This window comes from Danio rerio, chromosome 4, assembly GCF_052040795.2.
Source record: "Danio rerio strain M-AB ecotype USA chromosome 4, GRCz13ab, whole genome shotgun sequence".
In the NCBI taxonomy this organism is placed as follows: Eukaryota; Metazoa; Chordata; class Actinopteri; order Cypriniformes; family Danionidae; genus Danio; species Danio rerio.
The window spans coordinates 53,859,050-53,875,849 of NC_141024.2; the positions used below are offsets into that span (position 1 = coordinate 53,859,050).

General features: G+C 44.0%; 1 protein-coding gene and 5 non-coding genes across 6 annotated transcripts in view; all 6 read left to right on the plus strand.

Annotated features, from left to right (window-relative positions):
- The window catches only part of LOC101883803 (PWWP domain-containing DNA repair factor 3A-like), a 69,688-nt gene that overhangs the window by 26,779 nt on the left and 26,109 nt on the right, over nucleotides 1–16,800 (plus strand). The gene's annotated exons all lie outside the window — the stretch shown is intronic.
- On the plus strand, nucleotides 3,156–3,227 carry trnae-uuc (transfer RNA glutamic acid (anticodon UUC)). The gene has a single exon. It is a non-coding gene; the product is annotated as a tRNA-Glu (tRNA).
- Nucleotides 3,667–3,739, plus strand: trnar-acg (transfer RNA arginine (anticodon ACG)). Its single transcript has one exon. It is a non-coding gene; the product is annotated as a tRNA-Arg (tRNA).
- trnag-gcc (transfer RNA glycine (anticodon GCC)) lies at nucleotides 7,247–7,317 on the plus strand. Its single transcript has one exon. It is a non-coding gene; the product is annotated as a tRNA-Gly (tRNA).
- trnag-gcc (transfer RNA glycine (anticodon GCC)) lies at nucleotides 8,833–8,903 on the plus strand. The gene has a single exon. It is a non-coding gene; the product is annotated as a tRNA-Gly (tRNA).
- Nucleotides 16,521–16,684, plus strand: LOC137494456 (U1 spliceosomal RNA). Its single transcript, XR_015486676.1, has one exon. It is a non-coding gene; the product is annotated as a U1 spliceosomal RNA (small nuclear RNA).

The window sequence follows — 16,800 nt, forward strand, 5'->3', positions numbered from 1 at the left end:
TTTTGAAACAGTTAGGGGTTTTTCTCAAGTTTAAGTGGGGTTATTAATATCTTCGTCGGAGGAGACGATGCACTATGCTGCCATTCCCTCACTCGCCGGACAAAGATATGCTTTTCTAATGTCTCTCTTAGCCTATTATACAATAGTTTTGAATGTATTATGCTGTTTGCTAAAGCTCACCTTCATGTACTTGAGTGTACAGTATTAGTGCTCAAATTTCCAAAGAAACATGTCTATACCAAAAACATATACAATGTTGCTAGACCAAACTGGGCTGGCCCACTCGAAACAGAAGTTCACTTTGGGCCCATAGCAAGTCCACACAAAGTGGAGTGTATATAGCCACAATGGGCAAAGTATAGGTATACTATCTGAGTCAGAAGTATGTCCTATAAGCATGCTCTGTGGGCATTTAGTAATTAACAAAATAGTAAGGTCCCACTAATACTAAGTTGAGTACAGGCACAAAATGTGCCTATAAGGTCCCAGTAAAGCACTTTTATGCTTGGCCATTGTGGCTTTAACACAAAACAAAACTAGTTCACTTCTACTATGTAGCAAAAAAGCACAATATCACTTCAAATGCATAGTTACATATTTTGAAAGCATAAAGAAAAATCAGTAATAAATGAAGCATCTAAAAATATAAAGACAACATGGATTATTTTTCAAAGGTTTGGGACAAAACTGCTTTAGTTTATAAAAATGCAGATATAAAAGTAACCTTGTAAATAATTATTCCTTTTTAATATGTTAGCTTTTCCATTTGAATATGTTAAAATATAATTTATTCCAATGATGTTAAAGCTGCATTTGAGGCATTTGTGTCCTACATAAAATAATTTGAGACAAAACAACAAAACATATAAAAATATACTTAGTTAAAAGAAAAACAAAGTAAGATTTTCATGTGTGTATTTTCTCTACCATTTGTACCTTAAAGGGTCACGAAACTCCAAAACACATTTTTTGAGCTGTTGATAGTCGTATATGTGTCCCACACTGCTAAAAACACTATTAGGACACAAATATTTCACTAAAAAGTGTAAATTGGTTGTTTTTGCGTTATTTCAAGCAAATTTGTACCGGTTTGAAACTAATTTTTGAAGCTGCGTCTTAACCATGAGATAATAGCGTGTATTCCAGCGTGCCGACTGGATGTCTGTGCCAGAGTGTGTCTTATTACGTCTTACAGTGCGGCTTGAAGGACATCTTTTGCATTCAGAGCTGATTTCGTGAAGAGATCATCGGCAACACTGCTCAAAGTTTACCATGGAGGTGAAAAGGAAGCTCCCTGACCAGGAATTGAACCCGGGCCACAGCGGTAAGAACGCTAAGTCCTAACCACAAGACCACCAGCTGCTCTGACAAAAATAACTCTAACGTTTGCAACCTCCTCCTAGAGAAGAGAAAGTCTCAGAGCCTGGTTCAAAGTTCTTCTACGGAGGGACTGTCACATGCTCTGTGTAAAAGCATCCTATCGACACCACAACTTGCCATGACAACAAAGCACAGCATGAATTGAAGGAACTCCATGTTTACCGGGCCATGTGCTCTTTCCAAACAGCATGCTAATGAGCACTCGTTGCACAGTGTGTGCCAGTGGCGCAATGGATAACATGTCTGACAACAGATCAGAAGATTCTAGATTTGACTTTTGGCTGGCTCGTTCAGGATTTATTGCATTGCTCTCAGTCAGTGCACTGCAGTTGCAGTTTGCCCCTGCCAGAGTTGTTTGGTTCTACTCTGGAGTGGATCAAGTTTCTGGGGCTGCCAGCACAGAGCCTGTGGGGTGCTCTCCTGGGTTCAAAGGCTGCCCCAACTGCTCTCATGTCTTGGTCCCGTACATCCCTCAGGACTTCCAGAAGAAACCAGTACAGCCACTCTCCTGGGAAGACGGCAGTGACAGCTTGTAGACCAAAATGTTTGCTGTGAGGCTAAGGCATTCTACTGCAGCACAGATACACATTCGAAAAGCAGACAATATTCAAAAACAAAGTGCCAACCTAAAACAAGATTGCAGTCAAAATGACCACCTCAGACAAGTGTGAGCAATGTTTCAGTCTCTGTTATATGTCGGCAAATATGCCACACAGTGCAGACGCTCATACTACTGAAAAGGAAGTTACCTGACTGAGAAAGGTATAAATAGAAATCGGAGCCTGCTCCAAATGGCCTGGTCAGCTCCAAGCGGGTGAGACTTGAGCTCCAAGTGGGCTGTAAAAACCTCCTGGAGATTTCATTCATTTAATGTCTGGTACAAGACACTGCGTCCAACCAGTTATGTTTGAATGTCAAACCAACCCCAATCCTTAACCTAACCTCACAGTTTCCTGCTGTGTTTTATCAACCTCCCAACCTACCCCAACTCTTAACCCAACCTCACAGTAACAAACCTCCATGTGGGTTTCATTGATTCAATGTCTCGTACATGGCACAGAATACAACCTATCGCAGTTTATTAAAATCACACCTACCCCAGCCCTAGGCCCAACCTCACGGTAACCTGCTGTGTTTTATTAAATTTTACTCCTACCCCAACCCTAAACACAACCTCAGGGTAAGCAGTTTATATATATTTTTTATTATTTTTATGAATGTCTACTACAGCTACATCAATCGCAAACCCAGCCTACGTGCGGCATAAGTGCCTTCCACTTAGAGGTCATCCAGCCAACTTGCAGTGTAATCTCCTCCACTTGTAGGTCTCTGAGCTGCAGCAACACCTAAGCGCTCTGACACACAGACACAAAAGAAACCATTGCTTTTAACCTACTCTTGGAGAGGAGAGAGTCTCCGACCCTGGATCTCAGGTCTTCTATGGAGGGACTGTCAGGAATCCTGTAAGAGCATCCCATCCACACAACCTCTTGCCATAAAAACAAAGCAGAATGTGTGGTGAAGGAACTCCGGGTTGACAGAGCCTTGTCCTTGCTCCAAGCAATGTGCTAACAAGGTGCTGAACAGAGTAACGGTGGCACAAAGGTTAGCGCTTATGACTACGGATCAGAAGATTCTCGGTTACGAAAACCAAGAAACTGTGTATGAGAGAGTGCGTAAGTGTATGAGTGGCAATTGTGCAAGCGGAGCAGGGACGTGCCAGCGATCAGAATGAACTGGAGTTTGTGCCAAGACTGGCTTTCTAAAGTGGCAGTTCCCATATGGTCTAGCGGTCAGGATTCCTGGTTTTCACCCAGGCGGCCCGGGTTTGACTCCCGGTATGGGAAGGCTTGAGTGCTTTTGCTTCTGTCCTTTTTGGCCAGAGGTCGGACTGCAGATACCTTATAGGATGTGGTTGTAAAACTTCCCTGTAAGCCTTCGATAGCTCAGTTGGTAGAGCGGAGGACTGTAGGTGGGATGATGGCAATCTTAGGTCGCTGGTTCGACTCCGGCTTGAAGGACATCTTTTGCGCTCAGAGCCGCTTTCTTGCCTTCGCCAAGTGAGTTCACCACTGCTCAAAGTTCAGCATGGAGGTGAAAAGGAAGTTCCCTGACCGGGAATCAAACCTGGGCCACGGCGGTGAGAGCGCCGAATCCTAACCACTAGACCACCAGGGAAGGTCTGGCTGTAGGTTGCCCTCAAGTCTAGTCTTAAAGGAACTCCATGTTCACCGAGCCGTGTCCTCTTTCCAATCAGCATGCTACTGAGCACTGCTGACACGGACTGGGCTAGTGGCGCAATGGATAACGCGTCTGACTACGGATCAGAAGATTCTAGGTTCGACTCCTGGCTGGCTCATTCAGGATTTTTTTGCGTTGCTCTCAGTGCAGTGCGGTCGCGGTTTGCCCCTGCCGGAGTTGTTCGGTTCTACTCTGGAGTGAATCGAGTTTCTGGGGCCGCCAGCACAGAGCCTGTGGGGTGCTCTCCTGGGTTCAAAGGCTGCCCCAACCGCTCTCATGTCTTGGTCCTGTACATCCCTCAGGACTTCCAGAAGAAACCAGTACAGCCACTCTCCTGGGAAGACGGCAGTGACAGCTTGTAGACAAAAATGTTTGCTGTGAGGCTAAGGCGTTCTACTGCAGCACAGATACGCATTCGAAAAGCAGACAATATTCTAAAACAAAGTGCCAACCTAAAACAAGATTGCAGTCAAAATGACCACCTCAGACAAGTGTGAGCAATGTTTCAGTCTCTGTTATATGTCAGCAAATATGCCACACAGTGCAGACTAGGCCAGTGGCGCATACTGGCACCTGTAAGTCGTGGTTATTCTTGGCTACACCGGCCAATCACGTTCCGAGTTGTAACCAAGATTTTTTTTTAATTCATGGTTACGCTGGCCAATCACGTCCCGAGCTGGAACCAAGATTCACCCTATTCTTGGTTACGGCAGCCAATCATGTTCCGAGTTACAATGAACGCTATGGCCAATCAGCCCTTATACCATTCAAGATTTGTACTGTAATAACAGATTTCGTTGCAGATTAATTCGGACAAAAATTGCAAACTAAGTATTTTTATAACAAGTTGGTTTAAATTAATAACCATTACAGTAACATTAATTACTACAACACGATTATTATATGATTGTTATAGATGTTGTATAACGTTATTTGGTAAGATTAACTTAGCCGACCAAGCACTCTTTAAAGTTTTACTACAAACATTTTAATGCAGTTATTATACATTACAACACTTTATATTATTATTTACTACCATAGTTACAATAATGCCCGTGCATTATTCTAACACATCAATGAATCACTCACTTATAATAAATATAAGGCTCATTTCATCAGTCACTGATTATAAACAAATATTATAACTAGATTCTTAAAGTTTGAGAACAAACTTTGAGGCTGGCTTGTGAAACTCTTACAAGCTAGCTGTTATTAAGCCTATTATTAAGAAACCGCAACTAGACACCAACAACTTATCTAACTATAGGCCTATTTCTAATCTTCCATTTATGTCTAAAATACTAGAAAAAGTTGTTTCCACTCAATTATGCTCTTATCTGCAGACAAACAATATTTTTGAAGTGTTTCAGTCAGGTTTCAGGGCTCACCACAGTACAGAAACCGCCTTAGTGAAAATAACCAACGATTTACTCTTAGCTGCTGACCGAGGGTGCGTCTCGCTATTAGTTTTACTCGATCTTAGTGCGGCATTTGATACCATTGACCACAATATCCTCATAAATCGCTTAAAGTCTACAGGTGTCCAGGGACAGGCTCTACAATGGTTTAAGTCATACTTAACTGACCGCTACCAGTTTGTAAATCTTAATGGACAGCCTTCACAAATCTGCCCAGTAAAGTATGGGGTGCCTCAAGGATCAGTTTTAGGCCCTTTACTGTTTACAATTTACATGCTACCTCTGGGAGACATTATTAGAAGACATGGGATCAGCTTTCACTGCTATGCAGATGATACTCAATTATATATTTCCACTAAACCTGACGAGACGTCTGAACTTTCTAAACTAACTGAGTGTATCAAAGACATCAAAGACTGGATGGCCAACAATTTTCTTCTCTTAAACTTCGACAAAACAGAATTATTACTTATTGGGCCTAAATCTTGCACACAGCAAATCTCGCAACTCAATTTACAATTAGAGGGATACAAAGTTAGTTTTAGCTCTACTATAAAAGATCTGGGTGTCATATTAGACAGCAATCTAACTTTTGAAAACCATATATCCCATGTCACAAAAACTGCCTTCTTTCATCTGAGAAATATCGCTAAATTACGAAATATGCTATCCATCTCAGATGCAGAAAAGCTAGTCCATGCTTTTATGACTTCGAGACTGGATTACTGTAATGCTCTATTTGCTGGCTGCCCAGCATCCTCTATTAACAGACTTCAATTAGTACAAAATGCAGCAGCCAGAGTTCTGACCAGGTCTAGAAAATATGATCATATAACCCCAATTTTATCCTCCTTACACTGGCTGTCTGTTAAGTTTCGTATTGAATTTAAAATATTACTTCTCACCTATAAAGCTCTAAATAATCTAGCTCCTGTTTATCTAACCAACCTTCTGTCTCGCTACAAACCAACTCGCTCTTTAAGATCTCAAAATTCAGGGCTTCTGGTAGTACCTAGAATAGCAAAATCAAGTAAAGGAGATCGAGCCTTCTCTTTCATGGCTCCTACACTCTGGAATAGCCTTCCTGATAACGTCCGAGGCTCAGACACACTCTCCCAGTTCAAAACTAGATTAAAGACCTATCTGTTTAGTAAAGCATACACTCAATGCATCACCTAGCGGGTTCCACACAGGCTTCTGCATCTTGTTTATATACACTATGAACAGCAGCTACGCTAATTATTTTCTTTATTCTCTATTTTCACCTGGGGATACTCATCCCGAGGTCCTCAGATTATGCGGAGTTACTGATTGGATCCAAGACCAGCGACGAGATGATGCCAAGGATTCCATATCCGGGACCAGGCCATATCCTGAGCTGCTGCTGCGCTGATGGTCGTGGGGAGTGGAGAACATGAGTCTGATTCCAGCGACGCTCCAGGGACAGACGAGTCTACGCTGAGGCCATCTTCCAGCCTAAACCACGGCGAATGAAGCTCTGCACAAGACTTTTGGCCAACGGAGAAATTAAAATGGTCGTGCCCAACTGAGTCTGGTTCTCTCAAGGTTTTTTTTTCTTCACTCCCATCAGGTGAAGTTTTTTTTCCCTCTCCGCTGTCGCCACTGGCTCACATGGTTCAGGATTGGTAGAGCTACGCATCGATAAATTTGCTCTTCAGTGTTTGAACTCTCAGTAATGATTAAATCACACTGAACTGAGCTAAACTGTACTGAACTTAAACACTAAAACCTGAACCACACTGTTCCAGTTACTATGACCATTTATGTGAAGCTGCTTTTACACAATTTACATTGTAAAAGCGCTATACAAATAAAGCTGAATTGAATTGAATTGAACAACAAAAAGGCAAAACACAACATCGGTCAGCATTGGTGGTTCAGTGGAAGAATTCTCGCCTGCCACACGGGAGACCCGGGTCCGATTCCCGGCCAATGCATTTCCTGTTTTGTGTTGCTACTCTTCCAGCTCTGGTTAACAGCCTTGCAGCAATCACACCCCAATAGGGATCGAGTATAAGCATATCAGCATTGGTAGTTCAGTGGTAGAATTCTCGCCTGCCATGCGGGAGACCCAGGTCCGATTCCCGGCCAATGCAAGTGTGGTTTTGTGTTGCTACTCTTCCAGCTCTGGAAAAAAAAGCCTTGCAGCAATCACACCCCACTAGGGCTGCAGTAAAACCATATCAGCATTGGTGGTTCAGTGGTAGAATTCTCGCCTGCCACGCGGGAGACCCGGGTCCGATTCCCGGCCAATGCAATTCCTGTTTTGTGTTGCTACTCTTCCAGCTCTGGGTAACAGCCTTGCATCAATCACACCCCACTAGGGCTGTAGTATAAGCATATCAGCATTGGTGGTTCAGTGGTAGAATTCTCGCTATTAGACAGAAGACCATGGTCGGATTCCCGTCCATTACAATTCCTGTTTTGTGTAGCTACTCTTCCAGCTCTGGGTAACAGCCTTGCAGTAATCACACCCCACTAGGGCTGCAATATAGGCATATCAGCATTGGTGGTTCAGTGGTAGAATTCTCGCCTGCCACGCGGGAGACCCGGGTCCCATTCCCGGCCAATGCAAGTGCTGTTTTGTGTTGCTACTCTTCCAGCTTTGGGTAACAGCCTTGCATCAATCACACCCCACTAGGGCTGAAGAATAAGCATATCAGCAATGGTGGTTCAGTGGTAGATTTCTCGCCTCCACCGTGAAGACCCTGGTCATATTCCCGTCCATTCCAATTCCTATTTTGTGTTGCTACTCTTCCAGCTCTGGGTAACTGCCTTGCAGCAATCACAACCCACTAGGGCTGCTGTATATGCATATCAGCATTGCTGGTTCAGGGGTAAAAATCTCACCTGCCACGCGGGAGACCTTGAGTCGATTCCTGGCTAATAGTAATGCAGTTTTGTGTGGCTCCTTTTTCAGCTCTGGTTGACGGCCTTTTAGCACTCACACAACACAAAGGCAAGGAAGAACTTGGGTCAGCATTGGTGGTTCAGTGGTAGAAACCTTGCCTGCCACGCGCGAGACCCGGGTCCGATTCCCGGCCAATGCTTTTCCTGTTTTGTGTTGCTACTCTTCCAGCTCTGGGTAACAGCCTTGCAGCAATCACAACCCCCTAGGGCTGCAGAACAAGCATATCAGCATTGGTGGTTCAGTGGTAGAATGCTCGACCGCCACGTGGGAGACCTAGAGTCGATTCCCGGCTAAAATGTGCGGTTTTGAGTGGCTCCTGTTTAAGCTCTGGTTGATGGCCTTTTAGCACTCACACAACATAAAGGGAAGGTACAACATGGGTCAGCATTGGTTGTTCAGTGGTAGAAGTCTTGCCTGCCACGCGGGAGACCCAGGTTCGTTTCCCCCCCAATGCACCTTCTGATTTTGGTTGTTACTCTTCCAGCACTGGGTAACAGCCTTGCAGCAATCACACCCCACTAGGGCTGCAGTAAAACCATATCAGCATTGGTGGTTCAGTGGTAGAATTCTCGCCTGCCACGCGGGAGACCCGGGGCCGATTCCCGGCCAATGCAATTCCTGTTTTGTGTTGCTACTCTTCCAGCTCTGGGTAACAGCCTTGCATCAATCACACCCCACTTGGGCTGTAGTATAAGCATATTAGCATTGTTGGTTCAGTGGTAGATTACTTGCCTGCCATACAGAAGACCATGGTCGGATTCCCGTCCATTACAATTCCTGTTTTGTGTAGCTACTCTTCCAGCTCTGGGTAACAGCCTTGCAGTAATCACACACCACTAGGGCTGCAATATAGGCATATCAGCATTGGTGGTTCAGTGGTAGAATTCTCGCCTGCCACGCGGGAGACCCGGGTCCGATTCCCGGCCAATGCAAGTGCTGTTTTGTGTTGCTACTCTTCCAGCTTTGGGTAACAGCCTTGCATCAATCACACCCCACTAGGGCTGAAGAATAAGCATATCAGCAATGGTGGTTCAGTGGTAGATTTCTCGCCTCCACCGTGAAAGACCCTGGTCATATTCCTGTCCATTCCAATTCCTATTTTGTGTTGCTACTCTTCCAGCTCTGGGTAACTGCCTTGCAGCAATCACAACCCACTAGGGCTGCTGTATCTGCATATCAGCATTGCTGGTTCAGGGGTAGAAATCTCAACTGCCACGCGGGAGACCTTGAGTCGATTCCTGGCTAATAGTAATGCAGTTTTGTGTGGCTCCTTTTTCAGCTCTGGTTGACGGCCTTTTAGCACTCACACAACACAAAGGCAAGGAAGAACTTGGGTCAGCATTGGTGGTTCAGTGGTAGAAACCTTGCCTGCCACGCGCGAGACCCGGGTCCAATTCCCAGCCAATGCTTTTCCTGTTTTGTGTTGCTACTCTTCCAGCTCTGGGTAACAGCCTTGCAGCAATCACACCCCACTAGGGCTGTAGCATAAGCATATCAGCATTGGTGGTTCAGTGGTAGAATACTCACCTCCCTCGCGGGAGACCCGGGTCCGGTTCCCGGTCAATGCAATTCATGTTTTGTGTTGCTACTCTTCCAGCTCTGGTTATCAGCCTTGCAGCAATCACACCCCACTAGGGCTGCAGTAAAAGCTTATCAGCATTGGTGGTTCAGTGGTAAATTTCTTGCCTGCCACACAGAAGACCCAGGTCCGATTCCCGGCCAATGCAAGTGCGGTTTTGTGTTGCTACTCTTCCAGCTTTGGGTAACAGCCTTGCATCAATCACACCCCACTAGGGCTGAAGAATAAGCATATCAGCAATGGTGGTTCAGTGGTAGATTTCTCGCCTCCACCGTGAAAGACCCTGGTCAGATTCCCGTCCATTCCAGTTCCTATTTTGTGTTGCTACTCTTCCAGCTCTGGGTAACTGCCTTGCAGCAATCACAACCCACTAGGGCTGCTGTATATGCATATCAGCATTGCTAGTTCAGGGGTAGAAATCTCACCTGCCACGCGGGAGACCTTGAGTCGATTCCTGGCTAATAGTAATGCAGTTTTGTGTGGCTCCTTTTTCAGCTCTGGTTGACGGCCGTTTAGCACTCACAAAACACAAAGGCAAGGAAGAACTTGGGTCAGCATTGGTGGTTCAGTGGTAGAAACCTTGCCTTCCACGCGCGAGACCCGGGTCCAATTCCCAGCCAATGCTTTTCCTATTTTGTGTTGCTACTCTTCCAGCTCTGGGTAACAGCCTTGCAGCAATCACACCCCACTAGGGCTGTAGCATAAGCATATCAGCATTGGTGGTTCAGTGGTAGAATACTCGCGGGAGACCCGGGTCCGATTCCCGGTCAATGCAATTCATGTTTTGTGTTGCTACTCTTCCAGCTCTGGTTATCAGCCTTGCAGCAATCACACCCCACTAGGGCTGCAGTAAAAGCTTATCAGCATTGGTGGTTCAGTGGTAGATTTCTTGCCTGCCACACAGAAGACCCTGGTCCGATTCCTGGCCAATGCATTTCCTGTTTTGTATTACTACTCTTCCAGCTCTGGGTTACAGCCTTGCATCAATCACACCCCACTAGGGCTGCAGGTAAAGCATGTCAGAATTGGTGGTTCAGTGGTAGAGTTCTCGCCTATCACACAGCAGACCTAGAGTCGATTCCCGGCTCAAACAAGTGCATTTTTTGTGGCTCCTTTTTCAGCTCTGGGTGGCAGCCTTTTAGCACTCACACAACACAAAGACAACTATCAACATGGGACAGCATTGGTGGTTCAGTGGTAGAATTCTCGCCTGCCACGCAGGAGACCCTTGTCCGATTCCTGGCCAAGGAAATTCCAAGGAAATTCCTCTTCAGCTCTGGGTAACAGCCTTGCAGCAATCACACCCCAATAGGGAGCCAGCATAAGCATATCAGCATTGTTGGTTCTGTGGTAGAATTCTCGCCTGCCACGCGGGAGACCAAGGTCTGATTCCCGCCCAATGCAAGTGTGGTTTTGTGTTGCTACTCTTCCAGCTCTGGAAAAACAGCCTTGCATCAATCACACCCCACTAGGGCTGCAGAATAACCATATCAGCGTTGGTGGTTCAGTGGTAGTTTTCTCGCCTACCACGCGGAAGACCCTGGTCCGATTCCCGTCCATTCCAATTTCTGTTTTGTGTTGCTACTCTTCCAGCTCTGGGTAACAGCTTTGCAGCAATCACACCCTACTAGGGCTGCAGTGTAAGCATATCAGCATTGGTGGTACACTTGTGAAATGCTCGCCTGATACGTGGGAGACCTGGGTTCCATTCCCAGCTAATTCAATTCCTATATTGTTTTGCTATCCTTCCAGCTCTGGTTGATGGCCTTTTAGCACTCAGACAACACAATGGCAAAGAACGAGATTGGTCAGCATCGGTGGTTCAGTGGTAGAATTCTTGCCTGCCACGCGGGAGACCTGGGTCAGATTCCCGGCCAATGCAATCCCTGTTTTGTGTTGCTACTCTTTCAGCTCTGGGTAACAGCCTTGCAACAATCACACCCCATTAGCGCTGCAGTATATGCATATCAGCATTGAGGGTTCAGTGGTAGAATTTCGCCTGCCACGCTGGAGACCTTGAGTCGATTTCCGGCTAATACATGTGTGGCTCCTGTTTCAGCTCTGGTTGACGGCCTTTTAGCAGTCACACAACACAAAGGCAGGTAAGAACATGGGTCAGCATTGGTGGTTCAGTGGTAGAATTCTCGCCTGCCACGCGGGAGACCTGGGTTCGATTCCCGGCCACTGCAACTGCTGTTTTGTGTTGCTACTCTTCCAGCTCTGGGTATCAGCCTTGCAGCAATAACACCCCACTAGGACAACTGTATAAGCATATCAGCATTGGTGGTTCAGTGGTAGTATTCTCACCTGCCACGCTGGAGACCCGGGTCTGATTCCTGGCCAATGCAATTTCTGTTTTTTGCTGCTACTCTTCCAGCTCTGGGTAACAGCCTTGCATCAATTACACCCCACTAGCCCTGCAGCATAAGCATATAAGCATTAGTGGTTCAGTGGTAGATCTCTTGCCTAACACACGGAAGCTCCTGGTCTGATTCCTGTCCATTGCATTTCCTGTTTTGTGTAGCTACTCTTCCAGCTCTGGGTAACAGCCTTGCAGCAATCACACCCCACAAGAACTGCAATCTTTTGATTGATCTTTTGATTAGATCCTGCAGTGGATCCTACTGAGAGTTGTCACACAGAATGGTGATGGAACATTTCTGCAACTCTCACTGACATCCAGGACCTTCTGAGCCATTGTCATTCATTCATTTTCTTGTCGGTTTTGTCCCTTTATTAATCCAGAGTCACAACAGCGGAATGGACTGCCAACTTATCCAGCAGGTTTTTACGCAGCGGATGCCCTTCCAGCCGCAACCCATCTCTGGGAAACATCCACACACACATTCACACACACACACTCATACACTATAGACAATTTAGCCTACCCAATTCACCTGTACCGCATGTCCATGTCTTTGCACTGTGAGGGAAACCGGAGCACCTGGAGAAAACCCATGCAAAGGCAGGGAGAACATGCAAACTCCACACAGAAACGCCAACTGAGCCGAGGTTCGAATCAGCGACCTAGCAATGTTCTTGCTGTGAGGTGACAGCACTACCTACTGCGCCACTGCCTCGCCGAGCCATTGTCAGTAATCCAAAATTCAAGAAGCAGGGTATGTGTGTGTGTGTCTGTGTACACATGATAAAGAGTACAGAATATGCCAAGCACTTTTTACTGCAGATTGTTACTTTAATGCTGTAGTGGAATTTCCCTGTAAAAAATATATAATTGTTTTTATGTTTATTAAAGATTATAATCACAAACTGCTGTATCTTAAATTATTATTAATATTTTCTATAAATTGTCAGTCTTCCTTTTGTACGTGTGCATGTGCATACACAGATGTTCTGTAGGTGAGACATCTGACATCTAAAAAACACAGATCTGCCAGATTTTTACTTGAACCGAGAAAGAGGGACTTTCAACTGACTGTATTGCTTTGTGTTGGTGTTTTTACTGAAGATGAAGTTGGTATTTATTTATCAGGATTTGTCAAATAAAAAAATCAGAAGTTTACACGAGTGCTGCACTTATTAATGTCAAATTTATTTTCATTAATTTGTGTCCTGATAGATAAGTAATAAATAAAACTGGCCGTTTGTGCCACACTATTAATATAATATTAAGTGTATTTAATATTCTAATTAAATGAAATAGAATAACAATGTTGTACGTGACTCTTAATAACCAAACAAAATCATTATAAAAAATATTTTTAAAGATCTACAGTGCAGAAATGGATCCAGAAGGGTTATTAGAACGTGGTATTGAAGTATTTACCCTGTATTTACAAATAATACAAAAATAAAACCAAGAAGACTGCATTGTAATTCAGTAGTATTAGATTATGAAATTATTAATAACTTATTAATTAAATTGTAGAACAGATATTAAAACCACCCAGTAGGTGGCAGCAGAGCACTGTCTTCATTCAAATGGAGAAACTGAACAAAACTTTAATGGATCAGTAAATAATAAATAATGAAATTGATTGCATCCATAGATGACACACCATGTAATATGAAAAAAATTAATAAAAAATTTTACTCATGCTGGAACATTTACATATAACAGATAATATATGTTTATATTCATAGCAGCGTCAAAGTAAAAATAAATCCATTATATGATGAAATAATCTGATTTAATAAGTAAAAAGGTTACAAACATATACTTCCCTTAATAAATAATAGCTTATCCCTGCTCTTAATAAAACTCAAAGCAGTGCAGTATTGAAAGTATTGACATTATGAAATTCACATAACTGTTAACATAATTAACATATAAAACACTCATCAAGAATGTCCACTTTTGTGCATTTTTGTGTTTATTAACAATAAAAACAATATTTAAGAAATTGTACATGCATTTCCTGTTTACTGACACCACGTAGTGGGCATTCACTCTATTGCGTTTCCACTAACCAATGAAATTACAGGTGGGCGTGGCTGAATATGCAGCCTTGCCCCACATTCATCCCCGCCCAGATCTGCGGGCTGCAGACAGGGGCTTCTCCGCGCCTGTGGAAGGCCTGCCCACCCGTCGCTAGAAGAGTCTGTTCAGACGCCGAAAACTACTCGAAAGGTCCCCCCTCAAAGCGGTTTGACCAGGTGAAGGAACACGCAAAGAGAGCCCCCGGTGGCATTTGTCCGCCAAGCGAGTGTGCCCTGTGGAATGTCAGGATTTTATTTGCCGGCCTGCCGCTGTTACTGACGGAACGAATGCAGACCGTGTGAATGGTCATCATTTTATCTGCCATTAAGTAAGCGAACGCTTCTGCTCAGATCAGAGGTAACTTTGTTTCAAGAACTGCAGTCTTTTGCAGACGTCTGTGGCGTTTTGGGCAGAGGGACGGTTCTAAACCAATCTGAACCAGAGGCAATTTCGCAGCCAGCCGTCGGTGGTTTCCCGTCTCAGGAATGTAAGGTGCCTGCAGTGGGAGGTTGTTCCGTTAGCGCTTCCGCTTTCGTCAGTGAAGTTCTTTTGCGGAACGTTTGTAGATCCCGTCGTGCTCTTCAAGCTATGTCGTTTGAGCACTGTGCTGATAGGCTGACGTAAGAAAACAGGACACGAAATATACAAGGCGAGAGTGCAAAGCACGGAGCTCTAGGCAAAGGCGGTCCGAACCGCAGCAAAGCAGGAGGTCGACATGTCCAAATAGACCAAATCAGAAACTAAGCAGAGAAAAACGGCATCTGTGGAGAAAGAAAACAGATAGAGGAAAAGAAAGAAAGAACAGGAGGATCCCCTCCCCCCATAGAGGGTCTGTTATCCCCAGATCGAGTGCGTCCAGTGGAATCCATGTGTTGGCAGCCCCAACTGATGACAAAACACAAAGCAAGCATCTGGAGGAAGCTCAAACTCTTCATGCGTTGCCACAGTTACTAGCGAGTGGTTTGCAAGCACAGGCACGTCTGCTGCAAGTACAGCGCCGTCAGGGAGTAGGGGGAGGCTGCAGACTTGGATCCAGACAGATCTACGGCCCAAGCAGTTTTACGGCCCAGGCAGTTTTACGCCCCTGTTGTTCCTGTTGTGTCCAGTAGAAGGAGGCAGTACAGTATTATTTTAAGCCTCCAGAACTTTATCACACCCAACCAAACGCGACACCATGAAGAGGTATCTATGTTAAATACGTGTTTAAAACATTAGCAAACATGAAACTTAAACCTTTTTTTTATTAGATTAAGGTCGATATGAGTATATGTCAACACAAACAAATTGGTGTAGTATAACAGCATGTGTTAGTTTGACTCAATTTTAGCTAACTATGTGCAGGCCAGCTACATGTTCTACATCAACAAAAGAGTAAAATAACATTAACCTACATAAGAAAGTGTGTTATGTAAGCTAATTTTATTTTACCTTTTTTATCTCAGCAAGGGAGTAATTATTATATATTTAATAATTATTTAAAGATATATATTTTCTTATAGATTAGACAATACACTTGCATGGTCTGGGTTGTCAGCCAAATCTACACTTCAACTACACTACATTATTCCTCCAAATTTGACTTTCTTAAATGTTGAAATAAATCTAAACAGATCTGAAAATTTAATTGATTTTATTTTAAATTTTAAAATTGCATTGCTTTCAATTACAATCAATATAATACAATCCTGTTCTAGTTTAAACAATTAAACTATGATATATCCATAAATGCATATAGAAACTCACAATTATAAATGGTCTACTCATTTTTGTTCATATAGCCTAGCTATACAGTACATTTTATATATTACTAATGAAGTTTGCATTGCACATGCAGTCATATTGTTTATCCCTTATTTTTTTCATCATATTTATTGTAACAATACCTCTGCATTCTTATCAAAGCACATCATTACTCCATATTACACTGTATTGTTTGGTTATCATTTTGGTATTTTCAAAATGCAAATTTATCTATAAACAATACAACAGATGCATATCTCTATATGAAAACGTATAGCTAGGCTACAATTAACCATTACAGTATCCAACAACATGTGTTTTAAATTTTTATTTTTTATTAAATGAATCTAAATTAATTTGCAATAGAGCTTTTGCAAATCTGGAATTATTTAGTGAGTGTATCAATTCTGCATATTTTATAGTGAGTTTATAACTCACTTTATGATACATTAATCTAGCGTTCATATTTAGCGTAATCTAATTAAAATTATATATACTTATTAACAGGACATTTAATAATCTGAGAGCGTTGACTTCAAATGTATTATGTGGTCATGTATCTTTCATCCCCCCCTACTGAATGCATTAGGAACAACAGGGGCGTAACGCTGTGGGGCGTAAAACTGCCTTGGTCGTAAAACTGCCTGGATCCATGTCTGCAGACGCCCCATATAGCCGTCAGGAGACAGGGGTTGCTGGCCCATTCCCCATGCTCGGTGGCTGGGCATCACCGCCCTGGAGTACGGCCGATAGAAAACGGCGGCTGCCATTTGCGCCGCCCGGCAACTCATACTTACCTGGCAGGGGAGATACCATGATCAAGAAGGTTGTTCACCCAGGGCGAGGCTTGGCCATTGCACTCTGGCCAAGCTGACCACTGTGAATTCCCCAAATGTGGGAATCTCGACTGCATAATTTCTGGTAGTGGGGGACTGCGTTCGCGCTTTCCCCTGAGCACAGTGGTTCAAGACAGAGTTCAGGCGGTAGCGTCGGACCCGGCTGGCGCGGCGCTTCCCTCTCTTCCTCGTCCATTGCCAAGCCTCTTTTGCTCCAGTAGAGCCGCGCGTGC